The 19,331-nt window shown below is 38.9% G+C and overlaps 1 long non-coding RNA gene across 5 annotated transcripts in view; it reads left to right on the forward strand.

Moving 5' to 3' along the window:
• The window catches only part of LOC141411472 (uncharacterized), a 250,731-nt gene that overhangs the window by 103,574 nt on the left and 127,826 nt on the right, over positions 1-19,331 (forward strand). Inside the window, exon 5 of one of the 5 annotated variants that reach the window (XR_012436254.1) lies at positions 18,653-18,742. The exons of 3 other annotated variants lie outside the window; for them this stretch is intronic. This is a non-coding gene — a long non-coding RNA (uncharacterized lncRNA). Of the gene's footprint in view, positions 1-2,046; positions 3,060-18,652; positions 18,743-19,331 lie in introns of those variants that run through there. One more of the 5 variants, XR_012436250.1, reaches the window with a different exon arrangement.

Consider the following 19,331-nt stretch of genomic DNA (forward strand, 5'->3'; position numbering starts at 1 on the left):
TCAGGGAGTGTTTGGAAAATGCTTGGGGATTCTTGCTTGTTAATAACTGGGAATTCCCATCCACTTGATCTATGTTTGCAAAGCCTTCTAGGGGACTCTAATGGGTCCTTGGGATGAAAGGCGTTGAGGTGGAGCCTAGGCCTTCTGTTATCACCTTCCCCACCCCTGTAGCTTGTCATTTCCTGGCTCCTCTGCAACTCTTTCTAGTGGTAGAAAGCAGTCAGGCAGAACCAATTATAATATTAACTGACATTCAAATAGCACTTGGTCTTTCGCATGGCATTTCCATGGGAACCCTCTACTTTCTCATCGAGTCTTATGGATAACACTAGAAATAGGTAAGGCAGGATGACTTGGCCTTTTTACTAATTAATTGTAAGTGGTCATCCAAGAATATTTTAAAGAACAAATATGGAAATCTATCAAGAGAAAAAAATAATCTGCAACTTAATCTCTCAGAAAAAAACAAGATTGGTATTTGTTTCTTCTAATGTAGATATAGTATATGCACTTAATATTATTTTTAAACATTGGGCACCAAGCTGTACTTGTTTTTTGCAACCTGTTTTTTCTTTTCACTTAATACATTGTAGTCATTTCTCCATCTCCTCAGTATACTTTGAGAACAGTATTTTTTAATGGCTGTTTTCTAGTACATTGCATGGAAACACCATGATTTATTTAACTAATTTCCTATTGTTTCCAAGTTTTCTATGTGAAAAATAAGTATAGCCTTTGTGGAGTAACTAGAACTCTTATGCACTTCTGGTGGGGCTGTACATTCATCTGACTACTTTGGAGAATGTTTGACAGTAACTACAATGTTGAATGTCTGCCTGCCCTGTGACTCACAATTCCCCTCCCAGGTACATAACAAGTGTGTACGAATGTTCAACAAAACACAAATAAAATATTCATAGTGGCATTACTAGCTCTGGTCCTAACTGGAGACAACATAAATATCCATCCACAATTGAATGCATACATTATCTGTGGTATATTCATGCAAAGGAATACCACATAGCAATGAGAATGGAGTAACTACAATGATATGCAACACATGGATGACTCACACAAACATTATATTGTGTGAGAAAAGCCAGACATAAAGAATGTGTACAAAAACATGCACCATTAAATCATCCTGTTAGAAGTTAGGTCAGTGGTTGCTCCTGTGGAAAGGAGAAAAAGAAGGCTGTGTGTGTGTGTGTGTGTGTGTGTGTGTGTGTGTACTGGGAACTGAACCAAGGGCCTTGTGCGTTCTAGGAAAGTGCTCTACTACTGAGCTCCAGTCCCAACTCTGGTTTTGTTTCTTGATTTGGTTGAAGGTTAATTGGATATATTCACATTATGAGAACTCATTGAGTTATATACTTTTATGTTCTGTATTTTTTCTGTGTTTACTTCAATGAAGTTGACACTAATCTTGTTATGTTCTTATACATAAACTTTTAAGGCAACTATTTTTGCTTCTTCCTTTTGTCTGTGGAAAGTATGACTTTGAGAATTGTTATGGGCTGAATTGTTTCCTCCCCGAATTCACATGTTGAAGTCCTGACTCGCAGTGCCTCCAATGTGACTGTATTTGGAGACAGGATCTAGAAAGAGGTCATTAAGGTGGGGTTATCAAGGTGGGCCTTAACCCAATATGACTGGTGTCCTTATAAGAAGAGATTAAGGGGCTGGAGGAGTGGCTCAGGAGGTAGAGCGCCTACCTGGCAAGTGCAAGGCCCTGAGTTCAAGTCCCAGTACTGTCAAAAGAGAAGAAGGAGGAGGAGGAGTAGGAGGAATTAGGGGTCAGACACACATTATAAAAGGAAGATGAACATGTGAGGACAGAGTCAAGAAGAGGCCTTAGAAGAAACCCAATTTGCCAGCACCTTGATCTTGGGTGACTAGCCACCAGAAACATGAAAAAGTCATTTCTGTTGTTTGAATCAGCAGTCTGGGGTATTTGGTTGTGGCAATCCCAGAAAACAAGAATTTAGTTTTTTTTTTTCTCAATAAGAAACTGAACAAGACCTGTACATTGCCATCTGTTTTCAGATTTTACAGTTTTGCCCTCACCCTTGGTTTTTCATCTTCCTATGAGAAATTGATGATGGCACTATAAGATGTCGAGGAGAGCTCCCTCTCTGCAGATCCATTATCATGGAGAAGAAGAGATGTGTATGAAGACTGGGCCATTTAAAAAAGCAAATCGGAGCATGCTTTCCCTTGCATCTGGTGTGACCGGTGTGGTGATCATCACATGTGGAGAAGGAGACATGCTGGAGGATAATTTTTCCCTAAATTTGGAACTTTTTAGTGGGCAGTGGTGTTTAATAAGTAACTTTTGCTAGTCATTAGAAGTCCTGCCAGTGTTATGAAACATCCTGGGAGATGACTGTGGGTGACAGCAATGCTATTTCTAGCTCCTCTTGTTACTTTTATCCCCCCCAGATCTGGACTCTGACTGAAACATTTTGTTTTTACATTTATCTGTTCCCAGTGATATTATAATGTTTTCATTTTAAAAGCTTATCTTATTAGGGCTTCCTCAGGATGTTAAAACATCTGTTTTTAACTCTCAAAGAAAGAAGAAAAAAATAACATGTTTGACTTTTATTCTAAATACGGCAAAATAAAATGTATGTTGACCTGACTACCTTCTGGAGTTCTCCGTAATTTTCTGAGAAATAAATAGATAAAAGGATGTGCAAGAGATTTGCTCAGCTCAGCTACATTAGTCAAGAACTTACTCCTTGTTGGATATCATACCACAGAGTGAATGAAGGGTCTCTTCTGTTTAAAAACTTCTGAGCTTATTGTGTAGATAGGTAGACAAATGCCTGACTATGATTTGCACAGCTTGCTGCCTTTGGAGAGTTTTCTATCTGTAATACATGTAAGAGGAACCCAGAGGGGACTGATGGGTTCCTAGAGTTGAGGGGTCTTAACTCAGAGGGCAGAAAAGAGAGGAGAGGCTGCACAGGAGAATTCCAGAGCTCTGCAGAGGCTCCTCCTGGAGAATTTAGCTGAATACTATCAGTACCAGTATATGAGGAAACTACCTGAGGTCAGGGGAAGAACCAACTAGAAGGATTAGAGGGAACAATAATTGTAATGGACACAGGGCCAGGAATAGCGCCTGTTCACACAAGCCACACTGGCAGAGCTCAAGACAGATGGGAGTACTTAGAAAAGTTACATTAGTATTGGAATAATTAGCCATACATAGGTTGAGCACTGCTCTGGTCCTAACAAATCTTAAAAGCAAGACTTCAAAAGATCAAAATTTTTGCAAGTAACATAACTTTGTGTCAGAACAAAATAGAAGAATGTTTGTTGGGTATAAAAATGTCCAGTACTATGGTAAAATCACAATGCTTTGTATACACTATAAAATTACCAAGTATGGAAAGGAGTAGCAACATGCAAACAAAATGAATAGAATCTTTCAGGATTCTGAAAGAAAAAAGCCAAACAAATCTGTCAACCTAGAATTTTGTATATTGGTCCCTCCAGTATCTGTAAGGGATTGGTTCCTGGACCTCACACAGACATCAAAATTGGTCTATGCTGAGGTTCCTTGTATAAAATTGCACAGTATTTCTGTATTTCTTGCACACATTATCCTGTATACTTTAAATCATCGCCAGATTACTTATGGAACCTAATACAATGCTATATAGATAGTTGATTTACTCTCTTGTTTAGGAAATAATGACGAGAGAAAAAATTAGTTTGAGTATGTTCAGTACAGATTGAAGTATACTCCATAAAAATATTTTTAAAAAATGAATGCTAATTAAAGTTCTTTCAGACATCCAAGAGTTCAGACAATTCATTACCAGAATACTCATATTTATAAGAAAAAATTTTAAAAGTTCTCCAGGTAGGGGAGAATGATATCATATGAAGTCTGGCTCTATCTAGAGTTATAAAGGATATGAGAAACTTACAAGGGCAAATATGTAAGACTTTCACCCTTCTTATTAAAATCTCTTTAAAAGACAATTTGTTATTTAAACAAAGTTATCAGTGTAGTGTAGAGTTTATTAAATATATAAACTTCAAATGCTTCCATATGATCTGGCTGTAGTACTTCTGGTTATATACCCAAAAGAATCAAAGTCATCTTACTAAAGAGACACCTGCACACCCATGTTTATCACAGCACTATTCACAATAGCCAAATGATGGAATTAGTCTAGGTGCCCATCAACTGATGAATGGATAAAGAAAATGTGGTGTAAGTATATACAATAGAGTTTTATTCATCCACAAGAAGAATGCAATTATGTCGTTTGTAGGAAAATGGATGGAAATTGATAGATGCTAAGTGAAATAAGACAGTCCCTCAAAGACAATTATTGCATGTTTCCTCTCATATGTGGGATCTAGAGTGTGTGTGTGTGTGTGTGTGTGTGTGTGTGTGTGTGTAAGGATCCAAAAATAAAAACGCAACTACTGTGGATGTAGAAGGGGAAGGAGATAAAGAGGGGGGATAAGAAAGAGTAATAGAGGGGGTGAGTGTGATCAAAGTACATTATATGCATTATGGAATATTACAATGAAACCCCTCACTTTATTATAGTAATAAAAATAAAATAAAAATTATGACAGCAGATGAAACTAAAAATAAGCAAAAGTAAAAAAAAAATAATAAAAATCAGAATGGAAATCAAGGAAGCAGAAAACAGAAAGGCAATGAAACCAAAAGGTGATTCTTTGAGATAATCAAATTATAAACTGATCTGCAAAAATGAAAGAAGACAAAAATTACCAATGAGAATGAGAAAAGTGGCATCACTAGACATATTAAAAAGAAGCCAGGGAATATTATAACCAACTTTATGCCAATAAATTTGACAGCAATTAAAGTGGGAGAATCCTTGAAAGTCAGAAACTATCAAAGCTCACTCAAAAAACAGATTACCTGCATAGCCGTATACATAGACCTATTAAAAATATTGAATCTCTAGTTTATCTTTCTATGAGGAAAACTCCTGATAGCTATTAAAAATATTGAATTTGTAGTTTAGAAATCTTTCTTTCACCGGGAATTCTTTCAAATAGTTAAAAAAAAAAAAGGTAATACCAATTCAGCATAAATGCTTCTAGAATATTGGAGTGAAGAAATCTATACCAACTCATTCAGTAAGAACAGATACCAAACCAGAGAATAAATCACACAAAAAAGAAAGTTACAGACTGTAGAATGGGATTTTCTCTACTTGATAAAAGACATCTGTGAAAACTCTCAGTTAACATTATACAAAGTTAAAGGGTCACAGACCTCAATGTGAAGTTGAAATTATAGAACACCTAGAAAAAAACACGGGTGAAAAGCAATCTTTGTAGTTGGCTTCAGAATAGGAAAGAGCCAAAAGAATTGCCTATCTGGAATCACATGGCCCTCACTGAGACAGTAAAGACTGAGGGCAGTGAGGCAAGACACACAAGCAGAAGTTTTCTTGCTCTCCTCCTCCACAGAGAATCTGAAAACTCAGTGTTTGATACTCTGTAGTATGTGCTTAATAGTCCTGGAAAGAGATAGCTTGTCCCCCAAAGGCATGTCACCAGTGAAGGTCAAATTTCAAGCGGACCAGTCATTGTGGATGGGGCAGAGAATGCAACACACTAGAGGCTCTGTGCCCAAACAGTGGAGTGTATGTTGATGCACAGCTGTGCTGTACTGTTTGAGCTCGACAAAGTTCTTAGAATTTGGATCACAGTGCCTTGCTCATTGCAGGTAAGGCCAAGAACTGAAGAGTGTAGATGTGGGGAATGGAGTGTGTGTGTGAGGAACACACAGTCTTTGCCATACTATGTGCCTAGCACTATCAGGCATTTGATAACGTGATTTCATTTCATTTGTGCAATGGTCCTGTGTGCTGTGTATTTGGGTTCTCATGTTAGACTCATGGTAGTTATATAATTTCTTCAAAGTCAACAGCTGCCAGATGTGGTACTTAGATTTTTCTGATCACTGATCAAAGTTTTTCTTTTCCTTTTTTTTTTTTCATCTTTTCCACTTTATTATCTTTATAAAACCAAAAAAAGAGAAGATTTTACTAGGTTGCAAAGAATAACATGAATATCTTTTCTCCAGGACATGAAAAGCATGAGATGAGAAACATTCTACCCCTTTATGAAAGGACAATTATTTAAAATCCATGGCAAATTCCAAGCCTTCTAAGAGTTTGACGGAGGGTGTGGGGGGCTATATCTGACTAGATGGGAATATCTGGGGTGTATTCTGTATGAACATTTCTCAGCAAAAACATGTGAGGTGACCCCATCTTTCATCTTGAAACAAAAGAGATTTATGAGCAAATATGATATTGGTGATTTCAGTGGGATTCAGCACTGTAAGGCTAAGAAAAGGAGATAAAACCCAGCAAATCATGATGCTCCAAAAGAGTTTTGTGACTCTCATGGAGTCATTTCTGACAGCAGCCTATCTATGCAACAGATTTACTGTACTGATGGAAATACTTTCCTCTGGCATGGCTTGTAAAGTTAATTCTGACCCATTCAGAGGAGCGATGAATCAAGTCCCCATGGTTTTAAGCAGAGGGGTGGACAGTTCCTACTTAATTGTATAGATTCTCATAAAATAACAATTTTGGCTAAAACTGACATTGACATAAAGCTTTTAGCATGGTCCCACATCGACTAGTTGCTTTCATAGCACAAGCCCACACACAACTAGACAAATTTTTCCCCTCTTTACTATTTTTTTAACTTGTAGTATTTCTGTGATATTTTAATGTGAGATTTTTAAAGGGCCCTTAGTATCTTTCAAAACAGTTTTATCATTAAGAATTTCAAATAATACACCAGACACATCACCTTATCCAGATTTGGTGCTTGGTAAGATGTGGCCATATTTATCTCATTTATCTTCTCTTCCTCACCCGTCCCCCCCGCCCACTGATGAATGTCTTTACATCTTACTATTTGAAAGATTTCTTTTTTCAGCAAAAACTCATTTTGGATACTTTTGTTAGGGTGCTGATGGTTACAACAAGCTTAAATTCTCTTATGAGCTATTGAAAGCTTTGTTCAACCCACATTCTGCTTCCCTTTGTAGAAAAAGCTACAAAGCTTTTTCTCCCAATATGTGCCTACATGAGTTCTATGTCATAGACATCCTAATTACTCACTGTCCTTGGGTGCATAATTATTTCTGCCCTGATTAAATGCCATTCTTTCTGCCTGGAATATCTTCCCTCACTATTTCTTGTGAGGAAAGTTTTATGCATTGCACAGACCCTGGCTATCTGTTCATCTAATAGCTAGATGACAGCTAGACTGCATCTCTCAGCCTCCCTTGAGGTTAGGTGTGGGTGTAATTGATTTGCATCTTTTCCAGGTCCAGATTTGCATCCCATTCGTTCTTCCCTTGCCCTCTTCCCCCATGTACAAACTGTGTGCGAATATCAGGACTAAGCTAAATGCGAGTCAAATACTGAACATGGTAGACCCTTCAAATGTCTTGTCCCTAAAAGACTGAACAGCATAGTCTCTCCTCCATGATTTTGAACTTTACTTGTGTTAGAAAAAACTACTATTGTGTCAAGTTACTAGTATTTTGGGAGTTTTCTCTTAGGAAAGCTAGTGTTACCTTGATGAACATACATGCCCTCCAAGCCCAGCTCAAGTGTTTCTTTTGTGTCTTTCTTTATTGCTTAGGCAAAGGTGATACTTCTTTCCTTTTAATGATTATGGCATAGTTCTTCATTTTCTTTTGATTTTATAGTATTCATTTCAAGCTACCTCAACTTCCCACATACCTCTGTCTTAAAATTTACTTGTATCCATACTTAATCTATTTTCCTTAAGTTTCAATGAAGAACTTGGAAGGGTCCCTGCTCATGTCAAGTCCTTGCCTTCAGGACACATCTTCCTCAAGAATCTTTTCCCACTGTCTATCCTCACCCTGGCAAGGCTTTCCAATTTCCTCTTGAATGGTTCTACAGCATTTGACAACTGCATTGAGGCTCTTCCATGGAACTTTCTGCCTGCTTCTGTGGCTGTCTCAGTAAGGAGAGGCTGAGTTAGTTGCAGTCATCCAGCCATCAGTGGTCTCCAAATTCCACTGGCTTACCATGGCGAAGGTCTGTTGCTCACTCATGCGTTATGCATCCTTGTGAGGTGGCTGGCCATCTGCTCTGTATGCTTGTCATTTTGGATCCCAGGCTGAAGGAGGAAACTTCTATGACAGAGGGAAAAATAAATTGTGGAGAAGCATACAATGGTTCTTAAAGCTTCCACCTACAGGTGTCACTTTCATGTATATTTCATAGTCCAAAGCATGTGACATGGTACAGCCTGCTGTCAGTGAGGCATGATGTATACTGAGCATTGCTACAGTTGTGTTAGTCATCTATCCATTACTATTACAACTACTTGAGACAGTCAAGTTATAAAGAGAAAAGGTTTATTTTGACTCATTGTTTAGAGGTACCAGTTCATAACTGATTGGCCCAAGCACCATCCAGGGCCCGCTGATCTCTGTGATCTCCAGGTTGTATTCACCTGGTGGGGAGCCTCAGGCCCACCAGGCTGGATGACTCAGGGGAAACTTCAGCTGTGAGACTCTGGGAGACTCTGGCGGAAGGACCCGCCTCTTTTTCTCTGTAGGCAGGAATGTGGTTCAGGGGAATGTGGTTCAGGGGAATGTGTGAGCTCCTGGAACATTGTATGCTCCTTCTGAGACTGTTTCTTTGTTTTTGAACATCACCACAATGTGATGAATAAGAAGGGAGTGCCCAGAGGGAGGGGAGGTGAGAGTCCTCACTTTCTAAACAAGAGGCTATGTTTATTTCTCTTTTGCTTCCCACTCCTTGTTTCCTACCAGTGGGCATGGCTGTCATCCAGTAGACTTTTTCATTGGAATCTGTTAAATCAAATTAAATTTGGCCCTAGGAGACCTCCATAGGTGAACCTTTATGTAGGGAATTGCAGCCTAACTTACTTGGGAAACTATTCAAGAACCTAACTTAGGAGTAGCAAATAACACTCTAAGCCAATCACAACAGCAGAGCTTCAGTCAATCAGAGGAGGTCAACTGTTCAAACTGAGTTCAAATACACCAAATGCTGTAGCCAACCACTTCATTTTCCATACCTCTTGTCAATTTCATTTTCTGTCCACAAATGCAAAGGCCACCCTGCAGCCCAAGACCTCTCTGAACCTGGCCAGCTTCTGGGGTTCCCCGATTTTGGGATTGCAAAACAATCAAAAATCAAGCACATAGGATGAAGATCTGCAAAAGTAGATTGGTCATATATTGTCTTAACAAATCAGATGGGGACTCAGGGATGGAGCTGGGGGCTTTGTAGAGGGTCCAGTCAGTAGAGAAGAAAAGGAAACAAAGTCATATAAGAGTAACTGAGTGGTCAGTCTAGGACTTAAGACTCAGGCCTCCCGACTCTTGGTGCAGTGCTCTTTTCAAATCTGCTTTCCAAAAATGATGAGTTTAGTAATCCATCCATCTCCCTTTACTCCCTGGATGTTACTGATATGTTCATCCAAGATGTGTTGCATGTCATTTATGAGCCAGGTTCTTTCTAGGCACTGGGGGCTTAGCAAAATAGAAATACATGCCTGCTCTTACAGAGCCTGTACAAAAGTGAGGGTAAACAGATAATAAATGTAATAAATAAAAAAATGATAAGTCCTCTACAATGTTTCCCTAGGGAACATTTTTCAAATAGAATTGTGCTATGTAGCCCAGGCTGGTCTTGATCTTCCTGCCTTAACCTCCCAAGTACTGGCATTACAAGTGTATTCTACCATGCTTGGATAATAGAAGAACTCTTGAATTTTATAAAACCCAAGCTTCACAGACTTCATACCTTTCAATACACAGGTCTTCTTTCTTACAGACTATGAATCTGTGAGTAAGAAGCGATGCTTAAAGCATCTTATATTCTAACATCACAACTTATTATTTATATATAGATACACAGGCATTTTGTTGTATAGTTGCATTTTAGGAAAGGGATTGTGAGTCTTGCTTGATGTAGAACACATTATAACTTCCTTCAAGCTCTGGGTTATTGGTATTTTTGTGTAGAAGGCTGTTTTTCAAGACTATCACTGATGGATAATGACATCATTGGAAGGTGGGAGGAGGTAAAAATATCAACCTGCATTTGTGTGCGGTCTCAAAGCAATGACTAGCTAAGATTCTGGTTGCAGGCTCCTTGTTCCCATGAGTGACAGAATCCTTTCATTGAGGAGCTAGTGTAGAAAATGGTCCTTGAGTCTAAGGTGGGCACCCTGGTTCTGTGATGACGACCTTGCTACTTATGAAATAACTTCAGCAGGAAATGCAAAATGATACAACGATCCTCTCATCAAGTTCAGCGGGAGTCTTTTCCAGGACATATGGCTTGAGTGTATGAGATTTTGTTTTGTTTTGGGGTTTGTTTGGTTTGGTTTTCTGAATGGTAGCTGTGGAATGGTAGGAAGTGTTCCACAAAGGATTTCCTTCGGTCATTGTTGTTTTCTCACTCAGGAAAAAAAAAAATGCATTTGGGAAGGGACAAGACTCTCCCTCCCTTTGAATTCTATGATTCAGAGTTTAAAAGGCCAGTGACAGGATCTGGGTCACAGTCTTGGTTTCCTTGTTACATGAGTCCTCAGTGCTTCATATGCCTGTCCCTTTAGCTATTAAGACTAGCAGTCCACATTCCATTCCATTTTCATACTTGGTCATGTGAGTGGACAGTGCTGTCCTTGAATCTTACAAGGGAAGTACCATGCACCGGAATAACCAAATCTTAAACTTCACTTAGTCCAGCTCTCTTTTCAAGGCAGAGTCCCTCCCATTCCCAGAGACAACTGACCGAAGTCTGCTTGTATGCCCAGCAGATGTCTGATTATCTGATTATCTTTTTAAGGTTCTTCAGAGTGATAGGACCAATGGGATATGTGTATCTATAGAAAGGCCAAATCCTTCAGGATGACAGTGCAGGAACAGCCACTGCTCCAGTGTAGGTCCAAGGCTATCTGCTGCAGAACTCACTTCTACTCACTTTTCGACTGATTGCGTGAGGCCCACTCACATGAAGGAGGGCCGTCTATTTTAATCAAAGTCCACAAATTTCAATGTAAATCTCATCTGAAAACCCTGTCACAGAAACATCTAGAATGATGTTTGGCCAAATAGCTGGGTAGCATGGCCAGCCAGGTTGACATAAAATTAGCTTTCATGGTGGAGTGCAACAGTTAGGGTATCATGTGTACTTGTTGATAGTCGGTGACACACACACACAGAGGCATGTACTTGGATTGGAATTCTTCCCATGGAAGGAAAGGAAGAATGGAAGGGTTGAACAAAGGACATAGCCCCTGGGCTTGGATGGCTGATTAGGAGTGACCTTGGCTACAGAGATTTTAAAAGCTGGTGTCAGCCAGCTGTAGCCTTCCTGCAGTCCTGGACTTGAATAGGGACAGAAAAAGGCAATTAACTGTACACACGCACACACACACACACACACACACGCACACGCACACACACGAGGCTGTGTAACAGGATGGCAAGGCATATATAGACAATGGAATCATATTGCCTAGTTGGAATCTCAGCTTGTCACTGATTTGCTGTGTAACCACAGGCAAGCTACACAACCTCTCCATACTCAATTCCTTCCTCTGTGAAACAGGGAAACAATGGAACTCATATTTCACCAGCTGTGAGGATGAAAGGAAGTCGTAGTTATAAAACTCTTACAAGATTGCCTGATACCTAAGTCCCAAGATAATGCCAATTATTGTAATAATTATTAACTTTATCATGTACAGTACACATGAGCTGTGTGTACTCATATCACACCTGGTTATTTGTAAGTAAAGGCAACCTAACTCCTATGAGAAATAAATGTACTGTGGGAATCTGACACCAAAACCCTGCTAATGTACCATGCAGAGTCCATGCTGGATACTGCTTCATAAGAAGATAAATTTTTTTTTGATATTTCGTTAATGAAACTTGAATCCACTTTAAATTAAATTAAAGATTTTATTGTGTTGCAGCAAGATTCTGGCATGACTTTGAAGTCAATTCAACAGGAAGTGTTTGCAAGGATCACCTGCAGCCATGAAGCCATTCTCCTGCACACAGGAGGTCTCTGCTTTTGCTCATTCACACTAGGCGAGCATGATGCTGGCCACCTGAGGCTCAGGTGGGCCTCAGGCTGCAGGAAAGAGAGCCACAGAAAGCACGAGTAATGACAGCTGGTGGCCTCTAGTGTGATCAACTCCTTCTCCCTGATATATGGCTTCACAGATGCTGCCAGCACTATGCTCAATTAATCTCAGTTGAATTGATCATCCAGTTATAAAGAAAACCATTAGCAATAAAGCAAAACTTCCCAAAGAGCTTTTATGGGGAGGAGGAAAGGAAGCGAATTGGTTTTTTAAAGAAATTAAGATGATGAACTGTGGTTTAAAAGAACCCACTGTCAGCCTTCTTTCTGCTGGGCTGATTCAGCCCTGAGGAGGTGGGATAAGAAAGTAATTTCTTTTTAAGCTACTTATCTCAGGAAGAGCTACAAAAAAAAAAAAAAAAAAAAAAAAAGCAAGCACATGTAAAGATTAACATTACAACAGATTTGACTGTAAGTGGAGAAATTTTATGCACGTACAGTCAACTCATCCAGCTCTGACAGCACAGCAGATGAGGAAACAGAAAAGAGAAATTAAGTAACTGAGCCACTATCACAAGTGGCTGAGCCGAGCCCCATACCCTGTGAACTTGGCTTTTGCTATACACATTCTATTCTCTATTCCTGGTGGGATGCAGATTCTAGCTGGGACAGTCTTCTTGCTTCACCTTGAGTTCAGGTGCTCATTTCCTTATTCCTGAAATTTTACATGCATATTTAGAATACCACATGCATATTCTTTAAAAAGATAACTTAGAAATACACATTCATTTTAGCGAGCGAGAGAGAAAAAAGCACCCACAAGCAATCCTGAGATGCAAACAGAAGAAAATAATGTATACTCATTCATCTACAATAACATTTTGCTGTGTCTTCTTCTAGATTTTCGGTGTATGGCATTCTTTCCTTTTAAGCAACAATGAATTCATATGAATTCATACTGCTTTGTAATTTGATTTTTTTCATCCAATAATGGAGTATAAATGTCTTTGCATTTAAGTGAATACAGTCTACATATTATTTTTAGTTCTTGAAAAGTATTCTACCATATGGGTATACTATACTTTACTTAACCAAGACTTTTTTTTTGTTTCCAAATTTTGAAATTAGAAATAAACCTACTATGCAAGTAACTGATAAAAATGTGAAAGAATGCATATATTAGCTTGATTTAGCCTTTCTACAGTGTATGTGTTTTAAAACTTTATGTTGTACACAAAATATAAACATATATAATAATTTTTGTCAGTTGAAAATAAAAATAGGATTACTATAAATATCCTTGTAACTTAACCTATATGCATGTTAACATGATTTAATTCATTAAATTATTGGTAGTATTAATTCTTAATTTTTATAAATTCCTATTAGTTCAAAAGGTTTACTTAAAAACCACTACCATTTTTCCTTTCAATATACTTACCTATTAATGGAAGCAATCATTGGGCTCTGTAATAAGTTCTATATTTTTTCATCAACATGAATCTTGATTTCATTAAAATTGTATGAATTCAACATTAAAACTGTTGTGAATTACTTCTTAATTTTTTAGAAGATAACTGATAACATATGAATAAAACATAAGGAAAGTGACATATTTGTATAAGCTCTCAGCAGACTTTCCTGTAACTCCTCCTACCCAAGATACTAAGGGGAGGTAGCTCTAGGACTTATGGACATTGGTCCTTGTGTCCAGTCCGTGTACTTGGTTAAGATTTAGGACTGACACTCTACTTTATGGCAAGACCTCTGCCCTTCCATGGGTGTAGGTATTCATCAGCCCTTTCCTGAAATCTTTCCCCAGCTTCCTACTTGACTTTTCCATCTTCTGCAACTTCCCTCCTCTAAATCTGTTTGCACATTGCTTGGGATTTAGCTAATATCTCTATCTGAGATTGCTCAGATATCTAAAAACCTTTTGCTCTTAAGGATTAAGAATGAACAGTTGAAGTACAACCAGAATTTAGCCTTACCATAGCGATATTAACCTGCTCTTTCACTTCTGTCTCCTGCTATGGCCTGTGGACTTAGTCCATCTTCATCTGGAGCCTTGTCTTTTGGCTTTGTTTATCAACAGGTAGGAAAAATTCCCAGCCAGGACTAAGGAGGCCTCCTGTTTCCAAACCCTCTTTCTGGGAGATTTGGGGCCCTCTGTGGGTGGCAGCTATTCTCTGTGTTCACATAACCTTAGTCCACTTGCTCTTCTGGGCTAAGATTGAGATTCTGTACATCATGAGTCTTTTTTTGTCCCCCCCCACACAAGCATGGTATAGATTGAACCTAGATGTGTGTTTTTGGTGTCTCTGTAAGGGCTGCATTCTTCCTTTAAAAGTGTCTTTAATTGGGGAAGTAGAAGTGGAAGGATATTACAGCCAGCTTGAGGGATAGAAAGACATTTGTTTTCTTATAGAAAAGGTACCCAGGAGGAGTTTTACTCTAAGTAATGTGCGTGTGTGTGCATGCGTGTGCGTAAATGAAACCAAGTCCCAAACTAGAGAGGCTGAGCTCCCAGAATGTCCCTTAAGGATGTTGGGTTCTTTGGAAAGTGAGTGGCTTATCATAATTTGGGCTTTTTACATTATTTTATCAAAAAAAAAAAGGGCAAGCATTCCTTTGAAAGTTCTCATATAACAAAGTATCCAGAAATTATGGATAGCATTAAAAAAATGCTCCAGTGGTTTGGTTCAAAGGGCTGCATCATACTATGTGCAATGATTAAAGGGGAAATTGGAGACACTAAGTGTAGGGTGTCTCAAGTAGGCTACTGAAATGAAAAACTGAGCTTGTATGCTGTATGGGCATTCAGGACCCAGTGATCTGGTGTGTCTTTACTTAAATCTCTTTAATTTAACGCAAGGAAATGCATTCTGAGAAGTTAAGTTACTGGCCCAAATCACACTTCTCTAAGTGGATCCAAATCTTTTGATTCACATGCAAGTGTCTTTTAGTAAGAGATATTTCCGCACCATTTTTCATTGCCTTTACATGTTGATTTACTTCATTTTGAACTTGAACTGTGCTTTGTATCATACCTTCTTACTGTTTTTTCTTCCTTTTGAATGAGACAAGGACCTGGATTTGATACTAATGACAGTGAAGCAAAATAATTCTAATTTACCAATTGAACTAGACATTTTAGACAAGAAATATGCTTGATGGACCTTGCTAAAAATGTATTGTATGTCTTACTGATACAAATTTAAACCATAAATCTGCCTTTGATACCAGCTAATACTGGTGCTGTCCTTTTCTATGGTATAACACTGTGATTGTTACTGAAGGAAGCCTGTTTTGTCTGCTGTACAGTAGGCCAGCCACCGAAGACACAGGGTTTGCAAAGGAGAAAGAATTTATTAATGAGGTGGCTGAACATGAGACAGTAGGACCGCCAAGTCTCAAATCAGCCTCCCCAGGGAGAGGATTTAGGGGTATTTTTGAGGTGAAGAAGTGAGATAGTCTGAGGGATGGGGAAAGGTGATTGTAGGTAAGGAAAGGTGAAGTAATTGGTGGCCTGCATGTACACAATAAAAACTTCCTGGCTCTTCACAGCATGTGTTTTCAGAAAATGGAGTATTATTGTGCTAAGGCTGAAGCTTTTGACCTTCTGATGTCAAAAAGTCACCCAGTGCACACTTACACTGGCCCAAGTGAAGAGTTGGTAATTTCAACTGGTCAACTGCTTGTGCTATTTCTACTTTCTTAAAAAACAGTTTAGGCAACCATTCGCATTGTGGCCAATATTTCAGAGGTGCTATCTATAGCAAAGCCAGTGAGTATAGCACTTAGCTAGATGACCTACAAAATGGGTGATAAAAACAAGTAACTAAAAGCAAGTAATGCTAAGAGGTTTATTCATGCTTTCCCTCAGTTTCAGAAAGAGCTCTAAGTGTTGTCTTTTACTATACTGATAATGGTTTGCCATTGGATTGGCTGCTCAAAAAGCCATCATGAAAGCTTGGGCTATGGGATTGGTGGCTGCTGTAAGGGCACGGGAGAAGCCAAACAGTGAACTGGTGGTCTCTGAGGACCTACTGTTTGCTCTCTTTTCTCTATGAGTGAAGGTAGGTGATCACAAGGAAAGAGGCTGTTTGGAGACTGGGAGTGAAAAGCTTGTCTATTGGTAGTACTTTTGAAAATACCAAAATCCACAATGTAAGGCTAACAGATTTAAGATAGAGTTTCCTTTTGGTCATGGATTATACTTCTTTAGGATAAATATCATCATGTGACGTAATGATATCTTGGTCAATGGCAGATCACATATGTGATGGTGATCCCATAAGATTATAATGGAGTTGGAAAAGTCCCATGGCCTAGTATTTTTACTATATCTTCTCTATGTGTAGATGTGCTTAGGGTCTCCAACACTTGTCACTGCGTTCTGCTGCTTACAGCATTCACAGTAACATGACATACAGGCTTGTAACCTAGGAGCAACAGGCTGTGTGGCCAAGGCATAGTGGGCTATGTCACTCAGGCTTGTATAAGTACATTTTGATGCCCACACAACAACGAAATAACCTAACAAACACTTCTCAGAAAGGGTCTCCATGGTTAAACTATGCATGCCTGTATAGCTGTGTACCATTATGCATTTATCAAAGTACCTGACAAGAGTCAGATACCTGCTGCATAGGGCACTAGAATGTTCTGGATTTTCTCTAGTGTTGATAAGTAGGAAGGAATAGCATCTATTTATTTTCCACCTCTACTAAATTGCTACCAGAGTGAGTTTCTGCTAAAGAAATTGTACTCATCTGAGTGTCACTCTGTTTCCTTCTCTGTTCTCTGGGGGCAGTGAGTGTGACCAGTGATTGCCTAGATAGTCTAAGCTCCAGAAAGTTCCAGAATGTCAGAGGTAGAGCCTGGGGGTGCTAACTAACCATCCATTCAGAGTCCAAGACCATTCAGCATCTTGAGCATTCAATGAGGAAATTCTGACACTCTTACAATTCAAGTTAATTATACCTTGATTCTTTATTTTAAAAATTAAGGAAGCTTACAAAAAAAAAAGAACACTACAATAAAGTTGAGTGAAGTAAAAATGAAAAATTACAACTAAAGATAACGAGTCTATGAATATGCTAATTGTAAGTAATTTGCCTTGATTGAGATTTAAGTTTGGCTCTAGGCTTCATGGAAGAAATAGGACAAATTGCACCTCACAATTCCTTGGAGGCGACAAATCTGACCAAACACCAGACAGAGAGGATTTTTATGGGGTTGCGCTAAGATTTGAGTTTGGGATCTGCCTGGATTCCTCACTGAAAGAGTGATTGGGGCAAGTTACCAGCTGTTTGCAGTACAGCTTAGTAATCCTTATTGATGATGGAGTTTGGATAGTAACTACGGGCAGGGTGCTGTGAGGAAAACGGGAGGCTTGCTAGAGTGTATATTGTTTGTAATTTTTTGGGCAGAGACATGGTTAAAAAAAGTTTATGACATATTTTTAACTAGAGCAAGCATACTACATCCTTCCTTGGGTTTCAGCACCTCCCGTGCTCCTGCCCCAGCCACACCCTTTGTCAATGAGAGAGAGATAGAACCTACCTCCCCACATCACTCACACTTTTGACTTACCAGTGAGATGTGGACACAAATGATGATGCACTAGGCCTGGGCCTCAAGGTGTTATGTATTTCTATTCACCCCTCCTGAGCTTCTATCACTGCATCAGAATGTGCCTCTCCAGACCTCTGGTCCAAGGAAACTAACAGACATGGAACAGATAGCACCCAAATTGGAAGCCTTGTCTGCTGACACCATCAGTGTGAGTGACAGAAGAAAGCTAGTGGCTGCGAGTCACCAGATTTTGGGATAATTTGCTATGTATCTTTATTATGACAATAGCTGATGTATAGTGTAAACAACAAACAAACCTGAAAAGATATTAAGTGAGAATTAAGTTTAAAAAGCAGAGTAATATAAATTCTGCACTTGTAGAATAATATAAATGATAACATTTTATTAAAGGAATATTCTTATAAGTCTAAATATTAAAAAGTATGAGAGATGGCATCTACATTTTTTTTTTTTGGTGACACTTGGGTTTGAACTCAGAGCTTCACACATGCTAAGCAAGCACTTTACCACATAAACCATGCCTCCAGCCTGGCATTTATGTCTTTTAAAATATGATTATACATTTACAAAAGACAAAAAGTGTTTTGTCTTTCTCTGTGTATGTGGAGTCATGTGCACACACAGTTTGAGTTGAAAAAGCTTAGCAGACCAATATGAAAGCTTCAAAGTGAGCTGACACCACAGTGACTGTCGTGGCCACCATGTCTAGGAATATCAGGGTGAACTATGGTCTGTATGAACTTTGTGCTCAGATCTGCTCTTCATTGTTGAGTGTTAGAGACTTTGTTAGAATAAACAAACTTTCACTCTCTCAGCTACTGCTGGAGCAATGTTGCCCAGTGCTACCAGTGAGGGAGTTTGGTAGTCGAGTCTAGAAACCAAATTGGTTTGCTATCTTCCAGAAACATTGATGCTGTATGTGTAGCACTAAGTGCTTGGGAAGCCAGAGTGGAAAAAATATTTCCTTAGAGCATCGGCAGATCAAGTCCTCGGTGAGTGCTTTCCCCACTCTTCATACACACACACACATCATTTTGCACATATGCATAAGGGCCATCTTATAATTCTCTTATTTTTAGTACAGTCTTTAAAATAATTTTTCTTTCTGATTGTGGCACCCTTCTTCTTGCCTCATTGGGTGTTCCATCCCCTTTAGCATATCTCACACATACCCACAACAACAAACTAGCTTGTTTTTTTCCTGAATTTTTCTTTATGAGCATACATGAATCTTTATGATCACATATCAATATCATATCAATATGTAAAGATGTGTTGATGATCTAAGGCAGAGATTAGTGTTCTTCCTTATACAGAACTCAGAACTCACTTTTAATGATATAAGAGGAAGAGAGACACAGTTAAGTGTGCTCACATCAAGGTCAGATCAAGTCAAGGTCAGGTATCAAAACACTGCCATCAAATTCTACTCTAAGGTTCTTTTACCATTGTGTTGATGTTTATGTTGCTAGTGGTTCTGTACCATCAGACTGCCATGATTCATTTAATACAAATGCAAAGATATCCCAAGGCCTGTGGGGGTGGGGTGAGATGGGCTGGGTGGAACAGGCTGATGGTGAA

The sequence above is a fragment of the Castor canadensis genome, chromosome 10 (assembly GCF_047511655.1).
Source record: "Castor canadensis chromosome 10, mCasCan1.hap1v2, whole genome shotgun sequence".
Taxonomy (NCBI): Eukaryota; Metazoa; Chordata; class Mammalia; order Rodentia; family Castoridae; genus Castor; species Castor canadensis.